General features: G+C 35.4%; 1 protein-coding gene across 5 annotated transcripts in view; it reads left to right on the forward strand.

Annotated features, from left to right (window-relative positions):
• Positions 1 to 849: 849 nt before the first annotated feature.
• The window catches only part of LOC100546043 (sodium channel protein type 1 subunit alpha-like), a 107,461-nt gene continuing 93,523 nt past the window's right edge, over positions 850 to 14,787 (forward strand). For 3 of the 5 annotated variants that reach the window (XM_019617153.1, XM_019617157.1, XM_019617156.1), the window contains exon 1: positions 3,479 to 3,516. The gene's annotated coding sequence lies outside the window, so the exon portion shown is untranslated. Of the gene's footprint in view, positions 949 to 3,437; positions 3,517 to 13,034; positions 13,165 to 14,787 lie in introns of those variants that run through there. The other 2 variants (XM_019617154.1, XM_031554205.1) reach the window with 2 other exon arrangements.

Below are 14,787 nucleotides of genomic sequence, written 5' to 3' on the forward strand. Positions count from 1 at the left end.
TTTTTGTCTGCTATTTGTTTGTATTAGGTAATATAGAGTGAGCCTCAGAGCAGGAAGCACTGTGGCTTTTTTGGCTTTTTTTGTTTGCTTTTCCCCCAGTGCAAATGCAGTAATTTATGAATACTTGTTAATCTTTTGGAACTGGGATTCTGGGAAAGTTTATTAGAGAGCATTTTATCACCACTATCTCTTAGGTTTTTATTTTTGTCTTTCTGATAATACATTTGAAATTCCTGTTTTATCTGGTAAGCCAGCAGGATGTTAAATCCTAGACTTTAGTTCATTTATATTAGCTGTCCATATGGGGTGTTCCCCCGACTTTTCTTTCTTTGTGGTTAATGCTAAGCATATAATTAAAGAGAAAATCCAGTTTGGTGGTTTTAAAAATGTTTTAAAAGCTGCAGTCAAGTCTGACAGCACAATATTCTGCTGCAAGTTGCATTTCATTGTAATTATGTTTTTGGATTTTTGCCAGCTTGGATTTTTGTGGGTTTTTTTCTTCTCTTTTTTTGTTATTGTTATTCAAGAGCTATTTAGAAGTAACAGAGGTCACATTGTTCCTTCATATGGAAAACATACTAAGAACTGAAGCAAGCAATGCTATAGTCAAGCCGCAGTGTTGCAGGAGCAACATTCCCATGGAGAAGCTCTGCTTTAAAGACTAAATGCTTTACCCAAGTGGTTGGGAGTTTTCTGCAGGTAGAAAAGATCCCCTCCTCTCTTTTTCTGTATCTCACCCTTTCTTCAGCTTTTCTGATCCAATATTTTACCAGAAACCCTTATTTTAGATACATACAGATCAAACCTGGTTGTAATGCTACAGATATAACTCGGTTCATAATCTGAACCGTCTTGCTTTTTCAAACAGCACAAGAAATTGGCCAGGTGGACATCAAGCTCTTTCAGCGTCTTTTCTAAAATGGATTTCTTCTCTGCTCCTTATCTGAGGTATGTGTTTAAAAGACTCCCAGTGAATTCATTTACTTTGAGCTGACTGCTCCATCCCCCCATTGCAAGAGTTGTGGTCATTCATCCTACAGTATTTGAAAATGGATTGGTGTTTTTCTGTCATTGTTGAAAACCTATTCAGTTGCATTTATTTCAGAAATGCTTATTTCATAATTACAATGTCTAACACTTGAGCTGTATTGGCTGATGAGTACTGCATTCTTGAAATGCACCTACTTTTTCCATTATGTTTTTCAAGCTTGACCCATGTGTTATTAAGTACAAAGGAAAAAGATTGTGCTAAAAATGACTCTGAGAATTAATGTGAAACAATAACAGGATGATTGCTGTCAAGACTGACACCTTCTTGGTTTATTCTCTTGAGCCTAATTTGTGTGATCTTGAATATTTGCTGAAATGTTTAGACACAAGAAAGCAAGCTAGAGACAGGCAGCCTTAATCAGATTGTCTCCAGTTTGTCAGATAGTCACAGGTAGTTTCGTTATTTTAAAGGAAGTATCCATGTCTAGGGAAGAAAAGGAGATCAAATTTTTATTGTATAATGAAGTATGATCCAAGCAATTCTAGGGAAATTTTAGGAAAATGATAGCAATTTGCATAATCACTCTTTTTAAGTAAAAGCCTTGATATAATGAATTTTGGGAATACACTGTAGATAAGTATAATGGAATCATATATCCTATCAGTTGTTTGAAATACTGCTTTATATCAGGGGTAAGAATAACTTCTTACTGATCACTGAAATCTATATTAAAATTATTTTCTTAGAACATTAACTTGCTTTGAAATTTCAGGAGTTGTAAATGTCAAAAAGAGTTCAGAAGCTATATAAAATAAATGGCAGATTACTTCAAAAATAAAGGTGGCCTTGAAGCAGAAGACTTTATGAATGCCTGTGAATATGATTCTTCTCAGTGTACTATCTGAATGCCAAGTATTTTAAAGGATAGCTGATTATTGACTTTTAAGGATGTCTTCACTGCTAATATCCATATCACACTACATCATGCCCACTTTCAGCACTAGAGTTCCTGCAGTAGGAGTTTTGTACATAACTAACAGAAGCAGATGTGTTCAAACACAAAAGCACAAAACTTAGCATTGAAGTTTGACTACCAGGTGGAATTTTTCTGATCCTTTCCAAGCATTTTTATTACCTTAAATTGAAGAACTGAGAATAAAGTGTGAATGTTTCTCTGCTCCTGGTTATAAGAAATAATCTGGTAGTATGTACTTATTTGCAAATATTTTTTGAAAAGTGGTACAAGCTTGCTTTAATTGTATGTGTGTGTGTGTGTGTGTGTAGTTACAATTGTGTTTTTTATACTCCTTTGGATATATATATTTTCTTTCATTTAATTAATTTTCTCAAATCCGTTACCAACTCACATGCTAGGTCTTTTGGGCTAAGTATGCTTTATAGGTTTCTTAATTTCTTCCAACAGTAGGGATATATTCTTCAGTTTCTCTACCAAAGACAACTTGTATATATTAGAGGCAATGGGATTCCACAAGAGTAAGAGAGAACTGTCTTTGGACTGTAGACTTCCTGTTGACATTAAGAAAAAATGGCAAAAGACAAACTGAATTTCCTTTACTGGCAAATGTATTATACATTGAACAATATATATGCTCACTTTTAAACTAAGAAAAAATGTTTTGCTCTTAGAAAAACATTAGATAAAGGAGTGCTATCAGATTCTTTTTAGCATAATCTTTTAGAGCACTTCAGTGATCAAATTGCATAAGGGGAAAAAATCATAAAGTTGAAATCACAGAATCACAGAATGGCCTGGGTTGGAAGGGACCTCAGGGATCACGAATCTCCAACCCCCCTGCCACATGCAGGGCCACCAACCTCCCCATTTAATACTAGACCAGGCTGCCCAGGGCTCCATGCAACCTGACCTTGAACACCTCTAGGGAAATAATTTACTAAAATGTTCTTTTTTTTCCATTTTAAATTTTACCCATTAAAATCTACAGCTGATATTTCTGTTTGAACTGATTATTGTAGTCAAGTGGGCAGTATCATGCAAAATCTCCAAAACGTTTTTTCCCAAAGCTCAAAAGTTCTGGCACATATTTCCATTTTTTTAGTTGTAAATTTATTCTCATTAGATTTCTATCAATGAAAACTTCCCAAAACTTGATGGAAACAACTGAAAGATTACTGTAGGTGAAGTAATTAGTTAAATCATTGGTTAAGTGACTTGTAAGACATAGTCTCCTCTGGCAGGTTAGTCCAATTCCTGTAACATATGCTGATCTTTTTTATTCAGTATTAGTAATGTTTAAAGAATGACAATGATGTCATAATGAAGATGTATGGGAACTGCCGAATCACGGCCTGAACCTCTGATTGATCACCCGAGGTGAACAATGAGTCAGCCACAGGAGCACAGGTGAAGGCAATTCTCCTGTGCTGCTGGAAGGGGTGGAGCCTGGCTGCACCTCTCCTAGGCCCATTTAAGAACTGACTACCAGTGGGAAGGATCTTTTCTGGAGATCCCTCCTCTGGAGTTTTGCAGCGAGCCCAGGACGTTGGTAAGCTTTCTGTCTATTCACTTTTTGCTATTATAATCTGTTTTGCCAAACTCTCTTGTTTATCTCATAATTATAACATGTTTATATTCATTGACTATAAGAAGACATGGGTGTTTAGCATTTTAATGTCTCCTAACTTTTACTGATAATTGTGTCACCATTTCTTTCTCTTTCATTTCTGTCACTGTGTTGCTGTAGAGACCCTTTCAGTGTTCTTTACCTTTAGAGAAACTTATCTTTAGAGAAAAAAAATTATTTTACTTTGTGTTTATTATTAACATTTTGGTAGAATCCTTGCTTGCCGTATTAAATATCACTTGAAATACCACATTTCTGACTGAGGCACCATTTTACTAAAAGTAAAAGAGCACATTTATCAGTCTGTTCTGTTTACATTGCTTTGTTTCAGCAGTGTGCTTATCTTCCCATTGTTCTATTTTAAAGTGCCTGTATACTTTTTTTGTGTACTTTTTTTTTTGTTCCCCCTCCTTTTTTTTACAAGTCTACAAGTAAAAGAGGATATGACCTCTCTATTTTCAGTTCAGTTCAAACATCCAGTTCAGTTTGTGCTTTCATGTTTTCTACCATCTCCCACCATCTATCTTAGTAATTTATTTCAATACCTTGTAAGCATATGAATCAGTTTCCTTCATCTTCCGTCTACTCCTTAAACAGATTGCTTACAGCATTTGCTTTTTAAAAATCATTTCGTATTACGGTTCATAATGTTGAAAAGCATCATAGTGAAAACAGTAACAAGCAAATTCTGTTAAGGCCAGAAAGAAAAATATAGGAATAAATCTAGAAGCCTTTGGGAGTCTATTAGTCTTTTTAATAGTGATATTGGTCAAAGATGACAAGGCTAAAGCAGTAACTACACTACTTCTTAACTGAAATAATGGGTCTTAAGGAAGCTTTCAAATGCTTGGTTATTTAAGTGCATTTTAAGCTAAAGACCTGATTATGTTCCAGATATATTGTCCTTCAATGCTTTCATTCTTTCATCCCTCTCTAGGCTCTATTTTCTAGTTGCTCTTCAATACTGTTGCTTTGAGAGTGAGATCTTTCATATTCTTTAATGTTTTTGAAGCATCTGCTTTATTTCAAATTATTATCAGATTTACTTGCCATAGGAAACTATGACTGAGATATTTCTGAGGAAGATAACTGCTTCTTTTAGGAATGCCTCAAGAGGGCTCTTTCAGTAGCTTCATCAGGCTTTCTGGAATAGGTCTAGAGATGAAAACAAAAGGAAAGATGTCAAAAGTCAGTGGATTGTTAGAAGCTGCATACCAGAGATTATTTTTGTTCTTTACATCTATAGAGGATAGAAGAAATCAGACTGCAAAAATGAACTTATCCAGATGACGTACTGAGAGGAACTTCCCAATAGGGAGAACAGCGAAGAGGTTTAAGAGAGTGTCAAGGGAAAGTATGAAATCTTTCAGCGAAGGAAGAGGTTAAATGAACTATCGCTTGGGAAGTATGTATAGTGATCCTGCCCTGATAAGAAGATGTAGAAGATGGTCTGATTATTATTTCTGACCTTTCTTTCTCTTAGTCTACAAAGAGGAGAATATGTACCATGTACAACAACCTTCCAGTAAAGTACATCATAAATTAGATAGGGTTCAAAACAGACCTCCTAAAAGATATCTCCATTACATAAGCCACATTATCATTGCTTAATGGAAAAGAAAGTTACCCTAAATTTTTCCTTAATTTTTTTCTTAAACATTACTAAGACTGCCTTCAGTTCAACCTTCTTTGTCTTTAAACGCACTAAAGGAGATTGACCATTGTAGGATGATCCTCTACCATGTTTTCAGGACTTCATATTATTTCAGAATAGAAATTCTTACACATCCACAACTCTTAAATAATTAATTATGCCTACAGTTCAAGAAAAATGATCTGATTTTCTTAGACATTTTGGCTCTATCTATGCTAAGACAAACTGGCATGAGATACTCTGTCTACTTAGGCACTTGTCCTTAAAAATGTAGTGACCATAGGTACCCTATCTACAGGGAATGTCTTCTCATGTGAGCTAACATAGTAGTCATGTCCTGAAAATCCTCGGTAAGCTACTAATTACAATGAGTAAAAACTGTGCAAGGGTCAGTTGTATTGAACAAGAGAGGTGCTTGTGGCCTAGGATTGATAAATATTTCTTTCCATTGATTAATGCATTAGTTTCTAAGATACAGAGGAAACAAAAGAAAAAAAAAGACAGTCTAAATGTGTATTCCTTCATTTGTATAGATTTACTTAGGAAAAGGAAAAAAGATTTTATTGTGTAGAATATTTTTAGAGTATGACTTTAAAATAGGCTAAATACATTCACAAACTAGGACAACGTGAATTGAGATAAAACATTAATTTCTGAAGCAACTCTTGCAAAGGAGACAGCACAGTATTGTCTAGAGTTTCCCTTAGGAACAGTTTGTACTTGGGAAAATAAAAATTGAAATATCTAGCTTTTTTTTTTTGTGATAGTTATAGAGGGACACGTCTTCATATAGATTGTTTGAGACTAATAAAAGAAACTAAATTGTAGTCTAGAAGATTATTAATCAGCTCATACAAGAAGCACAAGACCAATTTAGAAATTATCTAGCTAAATCAGTTGCTTTACTGGATTTAATTCAAATCCAAACTTGTTTTTTTTTTTAATAATTCTGAAAATTTACACAAGAAACAGTGTACACAAGTCATTAAAAATGCATTCCTACTTAATGGCAAACTTAATTGGTTTTGTTTAACAAGTAATACATGTAGGGCCTGAGAAAACATTTATACTAAATATACTTAAAATTTGCTGGAAAACAGTATACTTCATACTATTTCTTCATGCTGGAAAGCATTGTAGAACTGTTTGCTTACAGGCCTGATGAGGAATGCTTACCAGATATTCAGGATGTTTTGTTATCTACTTTTTGTTGGGCAAATATAAAACTACCTGTAGCATTTTATGGAAGCGGATTCTATGTCTGGCCTATAAATGTATGAGAACATTTTCCAAAACATTTTTGTTCTATTACAAAACCATGCTTTGAAAGAAAAAAATGACATAGAGATAATGAAAGCAAACAAATGATTTGCATTAGCTATATGAGGTTTTCACACTATTCCTAGTAAAGCAGCAACCTTAATGATCTTAAATACTTCAAAGGAGCGTTGGTTTGGTTCAAAATTACACTGTAACTAATACAATTCAAAAGTGCTTTTCATATCAAAGAATTTCTGAACAGTTCCAGATAAATCCCATGTACTGTGCAACACTCCTCGTTCTTTAAAAAAAATGAGGAAACTGGAGATCTGTATTAGCTCCAGTCATGGGAACAGATTGTTGATGTGTGCTGTGGAGACTCATCATTGGAAATATTCAAAGCTTGATGGGCCATGTCTTTGAGCAACCTGCTTTGGGGAGTTGGATAGGCCAGTCTCCAGAGGTGACCTCAGCCAATCTCTGAGTCTAATACAGAGCCAAATCGTAGGAGTGCACAGCAGAGGCTGGTCCGTAGCCTAGTCATATGTAATAAATGACAACTATACAACATAATACAAGAAGTGAGATTACAGTCTTGTATCAGTAGCAATGAGGCCTTATCTGCTCTAAGATCTAAATATTGTTTTTGTATTTCATGAATTTGAGGTGTTTACAACTTCACGTATCTGTGTGTGTGTGTGTGTGTGTGTATAAAATATGCAATGATGCTACCAGAAAAAAAAATAGAAATCTTAATTAAGTACCTTTTAAGTAGAATTATTTGAAAGTAGCATTTTGCACAAATCCTCAATCCAAACTACAATGAGCCATTGTATCCTTTGGTTCGCTAACAGCAGCGTTTGCTTTGCTAATCACTATAAGTTGAAAATGAGTAACAGTTAAGAAACGCTTCATGTTTTGGATTTTTTAAATCTATAATTGTTATTTCTAACGAATTCATATAGCTTATGAGTGTTCTTGGGCTGCAGTCTGATAACAGTGATTCTCACATGCTGGTAAATTTGGCTCTAGATTATATCCTGCCTAGCTGCTACGCAGGCTGTCTGTGAGTCTGTCACTCATGGACCCTGAGCTCAGACTTGCCCTCTTCTTTCCCCTCAAGACAGGTTTCTATACATTTGTGAAGTCTAAGTTCAGGCTAACCATGAACCAGCACTAAATAATATTTAATGACTCTGCTGGGAGATACAAAAATGCATTTTGCTCGAGAGTGGGGAATGATAAATTAACAGACATGTTAAGAAAAAAAATTAAAAATTAAAAAGCAAATACAGCTGATATAGTACCCTCCCGCTGTGTCTGCATGCCTAATTCCTAGTCAATAGATAGTACTGAGATTATTAAGAAAAAAGAAAAATAAAGTTGGGAAAAATAACAATTCATTTAAAAAAAAAAATGTAGAGGAGTATTAAGCATTCAATTTTATTTACTTTTCTGTAAAAGCTATTTTTCTATTTCAAAACAGATCTGACTTCATTGTATATCTTCTAGCAATAAATGTCTTTTAATTTAATTAATTTAAAGGTTTTATCTCCCTTTTCTTTGTCCTCTTTGCCCATAAGATTTCTGTAAGTGTCTCATCAATGACATTTTTTTTCAGGGTCACATGCTTAGTCTCTCCTGTGACTAAAGTAAGATTGACTATGAGCTAAGTTCCATAAGATAGGTCAAAGCTTTTGTATCTAAGTCTATATATAAATGCTTAGATGAAAAAATACAGCGTTCAAAAACAATGTGATGAGAATTTCATGTTGACATCTGTGGGAATTCTTGATTGCTTAGCACTTTGGAAAAGGATGAGTTATGCCTCTGGTTGTCTGCTTGTCTGACATGAAATATGAGTCATTTGTTCTCTTTTATGTGAGAGAAGATTGTGAAAATGGCTAAATAATGTCTGTGGGTAGTGAAACTTTGTTTAGAATTATTCTGAATTCTGCCCAGTAAGCAATTTTCCCTTTTCTCCAGCAGTTGGCAGGTTTGTTTCTCTCTGTGTGATGATTCTAGTTTGGGTGACTTTCTTAAAGTGGTAATCACCCTTAACTGCTTTCAGGGACTTTTTTTTTAAATTCTTGAGACATTATCTCAATTAAAATCCTGTATTGCATATTTGTAGGACATGTTCTCATTTCTGAAAGTTTCTCAAACTTTTTTCTTAAAAACCTGCTTTCTTGCTCTGTTTGGCTCTTTCTGTAAACTGTTCTGCTTCATTTGTGTCTACATTACCTGTTGCTTTGTATACTTCGAATATTTTTGTATGATTGTGTTAGATATTTAAGATACCAAGGTGTGTGTAACACTTGCGTATGGGAAGAAAGGAAATAACTACCCCAAACAGCACACAGTTTAAATGTGCACAGACAGAAACAAGGGATTTAAGTTGAAGTAGTAGTTATTCTGAGAGCTGATCACTGAAACTGCTGCACAGTTATGGACGATATCTTGCAAAATAATAGGCTAAGAGCAATAATGAGGGATTTTTGCAGATATTTGTGACAGGTAAACAACTTCAAAAGTACAGTGATGTTAACTCCATTGGTCAGTTTTTCAGTTTACATAAGGGAAAACAGTCCTCAACTTTCTAAGAATTGATACATCATTATGACATAATCTAAGCAACTAGTCACTCTGGATATGGGCGCATCTTGTTTGATAAGGCCAGAGAATCTTGCTTTCTGTTAAATTTGGTGAAAACAAACACAGGCTTTTATTACCTTGTGGATGAATAAAAAAAATATATCCTAGATATGTATTGAAAAAAAAATAATAATAATAAAGTAAGATTTAGGTGTTTTTGCTCCAGAACTTAGACAAGGATTTTTGATACATGTACGAATTGGATTTATTGTGAGCACTAGTAGCATAGACACCACTAACCTTAGCCGCCCCCTGGTTTTGTTACTCATCTTTCATGTGCCAAGCTACTGTGTTAAGCACTGATGACGGGGATGGATCATTACATCTAGAAATTGAAAAAACATATACTAGCAATGGCAGTGAAATGAAGTCTGAAGTAATTAAAACTTGGATCAGTTGGGGTTCATATACTTTGCTTGTTAAATAGGGTGTTTCTGAAGGGTGCTTGGAGATCAAAATAGCTACAGCCCTGTATTCTGCCTGCTTTCTGCAGTGTGACTACATCTTGGCAGGGTACAAAAGCAAAATTAACTCATTAGAGACATCTTCCTAAAGAAACCCAGGTACCTGCTGCAAACTCGATTTGCAGACAACCTGCTTTCCAGATCCAGATGGACTTCCTATAAAAGGCAGTACGGACAGGTTCATATTGTGTTAGGAGGAGTTTGTGACAGAGTGTAATTCTGGCTGCACTCTGTCAAATATAGTTGACGTGCAGCCTGGAAAAATAAATACAAAAATTAAATGTATTTAAAACTAGGTATCTTATGATTTGATGGTGTAATATAGCACACATTTTTTTTACCTGAGGTCCTTTCTTCTTAGAGGACATAGTTACTTCAGTTTCTGAGACAGGCTATGTAAGGACCTATTCACAGTCTTATGCTTTAACCATCTTTTATATATCTGATCATTGTGTTCTTGCTGAAAAATGCTTAATGTTCTTCATTTTTTAAATCTCTAGTATTACCTTTAATAGTTACTAAACACATAAGGTATCATGCAGGAGTAAATTCAGCAACCTTTATTTCCAATTCTTCTTCTAGTTCCACTGAATTCAGAATCAAGTTTATGTTATTACAAAGATATCTGAAGTTGGAGGTGTGTTTTATCCTATTACTCTTTGGGACATGATGATGAGCAGAAGGATGGTAGCAGAGACCATGCTGTGAGGGCCCAGTTCAGCCTGTGCTTTGCACTAGTTTTTGGACACCACAGTTCCATGTAGGAACTTGTGATGTGCTGAGTATTGTATCACAGAGACTTAGTGGGTTTAGACATGTTGGTAGACAGCATTGCCAAATATAACAGTCCTGTGACTTGTTTTGTTTGAAGAGTTCTAGCACAACAAAAGTTGGAGTGCGTTTGATTGAAAGGAGAGGAGACAGCAATTTTCACATAATTATTAAGCAATCTTGGTAAAGAATGTAGTGTTTTACAACAGTGGCAGTTTTGATCTTGACCTTTTTGGGGGTTTGGAATTTTTCATTATATTCATAAAAACCATTTGGATGTGGTACTTGGGGACATGATTTAGGGTGGGTTGTTAGAGTCAAGGTAGTATGATGCAGGTCTTTTTGAATCTGAGCAATTCTATGATTCTGATTCATTTCTCTCAATTTTCTCCCAGCTTTTGCTGTCAACCTGTAGTCCACCTAAAAGCTCCCTCGCCACCCAACCCAACAAAAAGCCAGAAAACCTTGCCACAATCCTATGTAGCCCAGAAGTATACACACGTTTTACAGGCATTCCGTTTTCAGCATGCCTGGTAAGGCTGAAGTAGGGAGGGATGAGGAGTCCATTTACATCTCACTCCCTAGATCCTGTTTACTTAAAGACAATTCAGGCTTCTCATGAGCTTGACAGAAAAATGAAAATGTTTGAGGAGGTGAAGGTGGAATAGGATGAATTTGATCAAGTGAGAATAGGCAGAAAGGGAGAGAAAATCTGAATGTATTTATCATATATACAATTATGACTTTCTCCAAACTAAATCCCTATCTCTATCCTCAAGCTTTCCCACTTTGAGAATCAGTATTTCACAATAACTGTTCCCATAGGCAGTATGTGTCATTTTACCGTCCCACAACTTGAAGCGTGAGAATTCATTTGCACTGTAAGGGATGAAAAAGGACCTCTGTCATAACAATATTATAAAAAAAGTACAAAATGTTTATAATAAACAATTATGAATGATTAATATGTTAAACTGGATAAACAGTGGTAACAAACTGGCTCTTCCTCAAAATTGCTAGGCTCAGAATATTCTTTTTTTATCTATATTTTTTACTGACTTTTTCCTCATTTTCCTCAACAAAAAAAAAACCAAAAAGCAAATTAAGATGTTTGTGATTTTCATTTTTTTACTATAAGCATATTGTGGTATATGAGGTCTTCTCTTCATTCTAGCCTCAATCAATGTAACAAGGTAATTTCTAAGCTTAAATTTTACATGACTCCCTTGACTTTATATGTCCTTCAGTTCCTTAGGACCATGACCCATATGTTGCATTCATCACTTCTCTGTCTCTTGTCTCTGTGTTGTTCATATACCAAAGATTTTTCTTTTCATAACTGGATATTCTTGTCTTTTACATCATGTACATTATTGTGCCTAATCTCAAACATGTTGACATTGTTTGTAAGAATAATTTTTTAAAAATATATTATTTGACTTCTTACTGGTTTATACAAATGCAACTAGATGACATATGATGCCTGCAGGAACGTTAATTTCTGAGTCTGGTACAAAATGGTGCCATGCCTTCAGCTGCATTGATCAGGCAGCAAGAGTGATGTGCTGAGGAATACCTCCCAGTTTCGCTTCTCAGCTGGATATATTATAAATCAGGACTTGACTTCTGGCTGAAGTATTTGCTCATCTAGGCAGACTGGAACTAGCTTTCATGCTATTAGTGGAGTCGAGAGTTGTGGGAGAGCAATGACTAATCCAATCAACTGTCTTGAAACTATTTTAGATATTGCATTGCCATAAGGCATTATAACTCACTGAATTAAAAATTAACTGTTCAGAAAAAGTATTCCGGATCACTGAAACCTTTATTTCAACATTTAAAGTGGCAATTTAGAACAGCAAGATGCATTTCAAATCACAAATATAAGAATACTGTCAGTCTTTAAAAAGATAAATGTTTGTTTTGAATGATGAAAATAGCTGACAAGTATTTTAATCACCAATTCAGAACCAATTTCAGACTCTTTTAAGTATCAGAAAAGCTGAACACTGGAGGAAATATGTGAGGGGAAAAAAATAGTGAAATAAATCCTGAGAAATTATTGGAAAATATTTATATACAAATCCCAGTTCAGATACACTTTATTAAACCCAGCTGTGCTCTGTAACTCTCTAGGGAGCCTGCTTTAGCAGGGGGGTTGGACTTGATGATCTCTGTAGGTCCCTTCCAACTCCTTCAATCCTGTGATTTGGTGAAATGGCCACAGCCTGTAATTCCTAGATAGCTCGCTGTCTGTATGCCTCTTATAATTGCCAATGTTATGTTTTAATACATGCTTCCTGGTATATGGAGCCTCGTAACAGTGCAAAATGCCCTCACAACTTGGATGAAGAGTCAATTTCTATGAGAGGTGACAGTCTCTAGGTGCTAACCAAGGTGATAGATCTGAATTGAGGCTTCTTGCAAACAGACGTCTTGGAATTAATGTAGGCCCTTCTCTCTGCTCAGCATAATCTGTGTGGGATATCACAAGGGCTGATAGGGCAGGAGCAAATATCCATACAGGAAGTCAATATATCTTTTCATGTCATCTAGATTTAACCCATTTTTAGTAGTTCTTTCTGTGGACACACCACATGGCTCTCCCCACAGCTGGCTTCCTGGTTGTTTTACAGGAAAACAGGGCAGGCACATCCAACCTTTAGCCTTGGATTTACCGTCACTTCAGTAGAAGAATCGAGATGCAATCACAGGATTATGACTGGCACATTTGTGAAGGGAAGCTGGCCAAGAAAACTCATTCTGGTACGTGGGATGATAACTAAACAGTGAATTAGTGGATGGGTTTTAGTGAGCTGATTGGGATGACCAGGTAGTCTCTTGATGCTAGAGCCAGGAGTAATGAAATCAAGGGTTCTTCTTGACCATTCTGAGAAACGCTTTGTGCAAGAAAGGGAATTTACATGGCTCAGGCTGAATCCCAAATATTCATCTAATATTTACGAAGAAATTCAGAGAAATAGTAGTGGAGGGTTGTTTTCATTTTTCTACTGTTGTTTTTCTCTTACTACTTTCAAAGTGAAACATAATGGTAGTAATGCCTTCTGCAAAGTCTCTGGCTTGCTTGCTTTGAATGCTCTGTTTCTGAATCGTGCCTCTGCTGCTGCTTTTCTTAGTGGTGAGCTGCACATTGGGGTGAGAGGTTCTATGCTTTGAGATGAATCTGTTGAGACAAAATTGAGTGTGGGAATAAGCACTGGTGCTGGGATTTTAGGATGGCTGGTGAACCATAGGTACCACTTGTTGGAAATGAAGCAGACAGCCATTCTCTGGGCGATGTACCAGAGAAACTTATCCAGGCAATGTATTACCTGTGTGGAATACATCACAAAAGAAAGTGTAGGTACAGAAACCAGCTCTAAACATGCTTGCATGCTTGTGTACTAACAGCAATAATTCATGGATCTTAGTGCAAATTAATGTATCTAATATTCAACAGACTGCATTTCTGAACTCATGAGTTCAGAATCATAAAACTTTGGAATGACATGAGGGTGGAACCAAAGATGCGTTGCACATGTGGTGAAAATTGTGAGGAAAGTTTTGAAAATATAAATATTTTTGTCATTATGTCTTTAAGGCTGTTGGTCAGACTTGCCTTCCACTGACCAAATGAAAAGCAAGTACAAGAATGCTGTCTGTGGGATCAGGAAACACGCAGAAGTCATCATTTAGTCTCTTTTTGAGTATGGAGATGCAAATTTTATGTTATTCTAGAGGACAGAGCTATCTATGTTCCACCACTTTTTATTTCTTGTTTCCGAAGTGTGATAATAAGTCAAAATTTTAGAACGTAAATCTTGCCTTAAATTCAATTTTACATTAATGTGAAAGAAATATATATAACTTACATTGCAGAGCCAATATTGCCTTGCTTATTTTTTAACAAACAGTTTTAACAAAGAAATAGAAAGCTATTATATTTTCTAAGACAAACAGAGAAAGATGTTTCAGTCACAGCTTGATAAAATTCAGATGAAGTTGGTAATGTTGATTCCCAATAGGTGGAATCCATGCATTAATCAAATGAAAAAGCACAGGAAAATTGTTACTCTCTACTGAAGCTATTTGTTACACACTGTACACTGCAGGAATACAGTGCACATGCAATTCATTCAGCTTAATGGTAGTCCAGTAGTTCTAGCCTATTTACTCAGATGGAGTAGTAATCTATGTGCCTTGTGATTTGTTCCATTAAAATATTTTTTGTCTTTCTATGGAATGCATAACTAATTTTTTTTCAGCTTTTTAACCCAGAAATGACTCAGTTGCAGTTAATGGAATTAAGCTAGCAAAGCAGAAAGCAGAAGAAAGCTCTTTATTTTTAATCTGAAGTAAAGCACAATGGCTAGATTTTGGATTAGAGAT

This window comes from Meleagris gallopavo, chromosome 7, assembly GCF_000146605.3.
Source record: "Meleagris gallopavo isolate NT-WF06-2002-E0010 breed Aviagen turkey brand Nicholas breeding stock chromosome 7, Turkey_5.1, whole genome shotgun sequence".
Classification (NCBI taxonomy): Eukaryota; Metazoa; Chordata; class Aves; order Galliformes; family Phasianidae; genus Meleagris; species Meleagris gallopavo.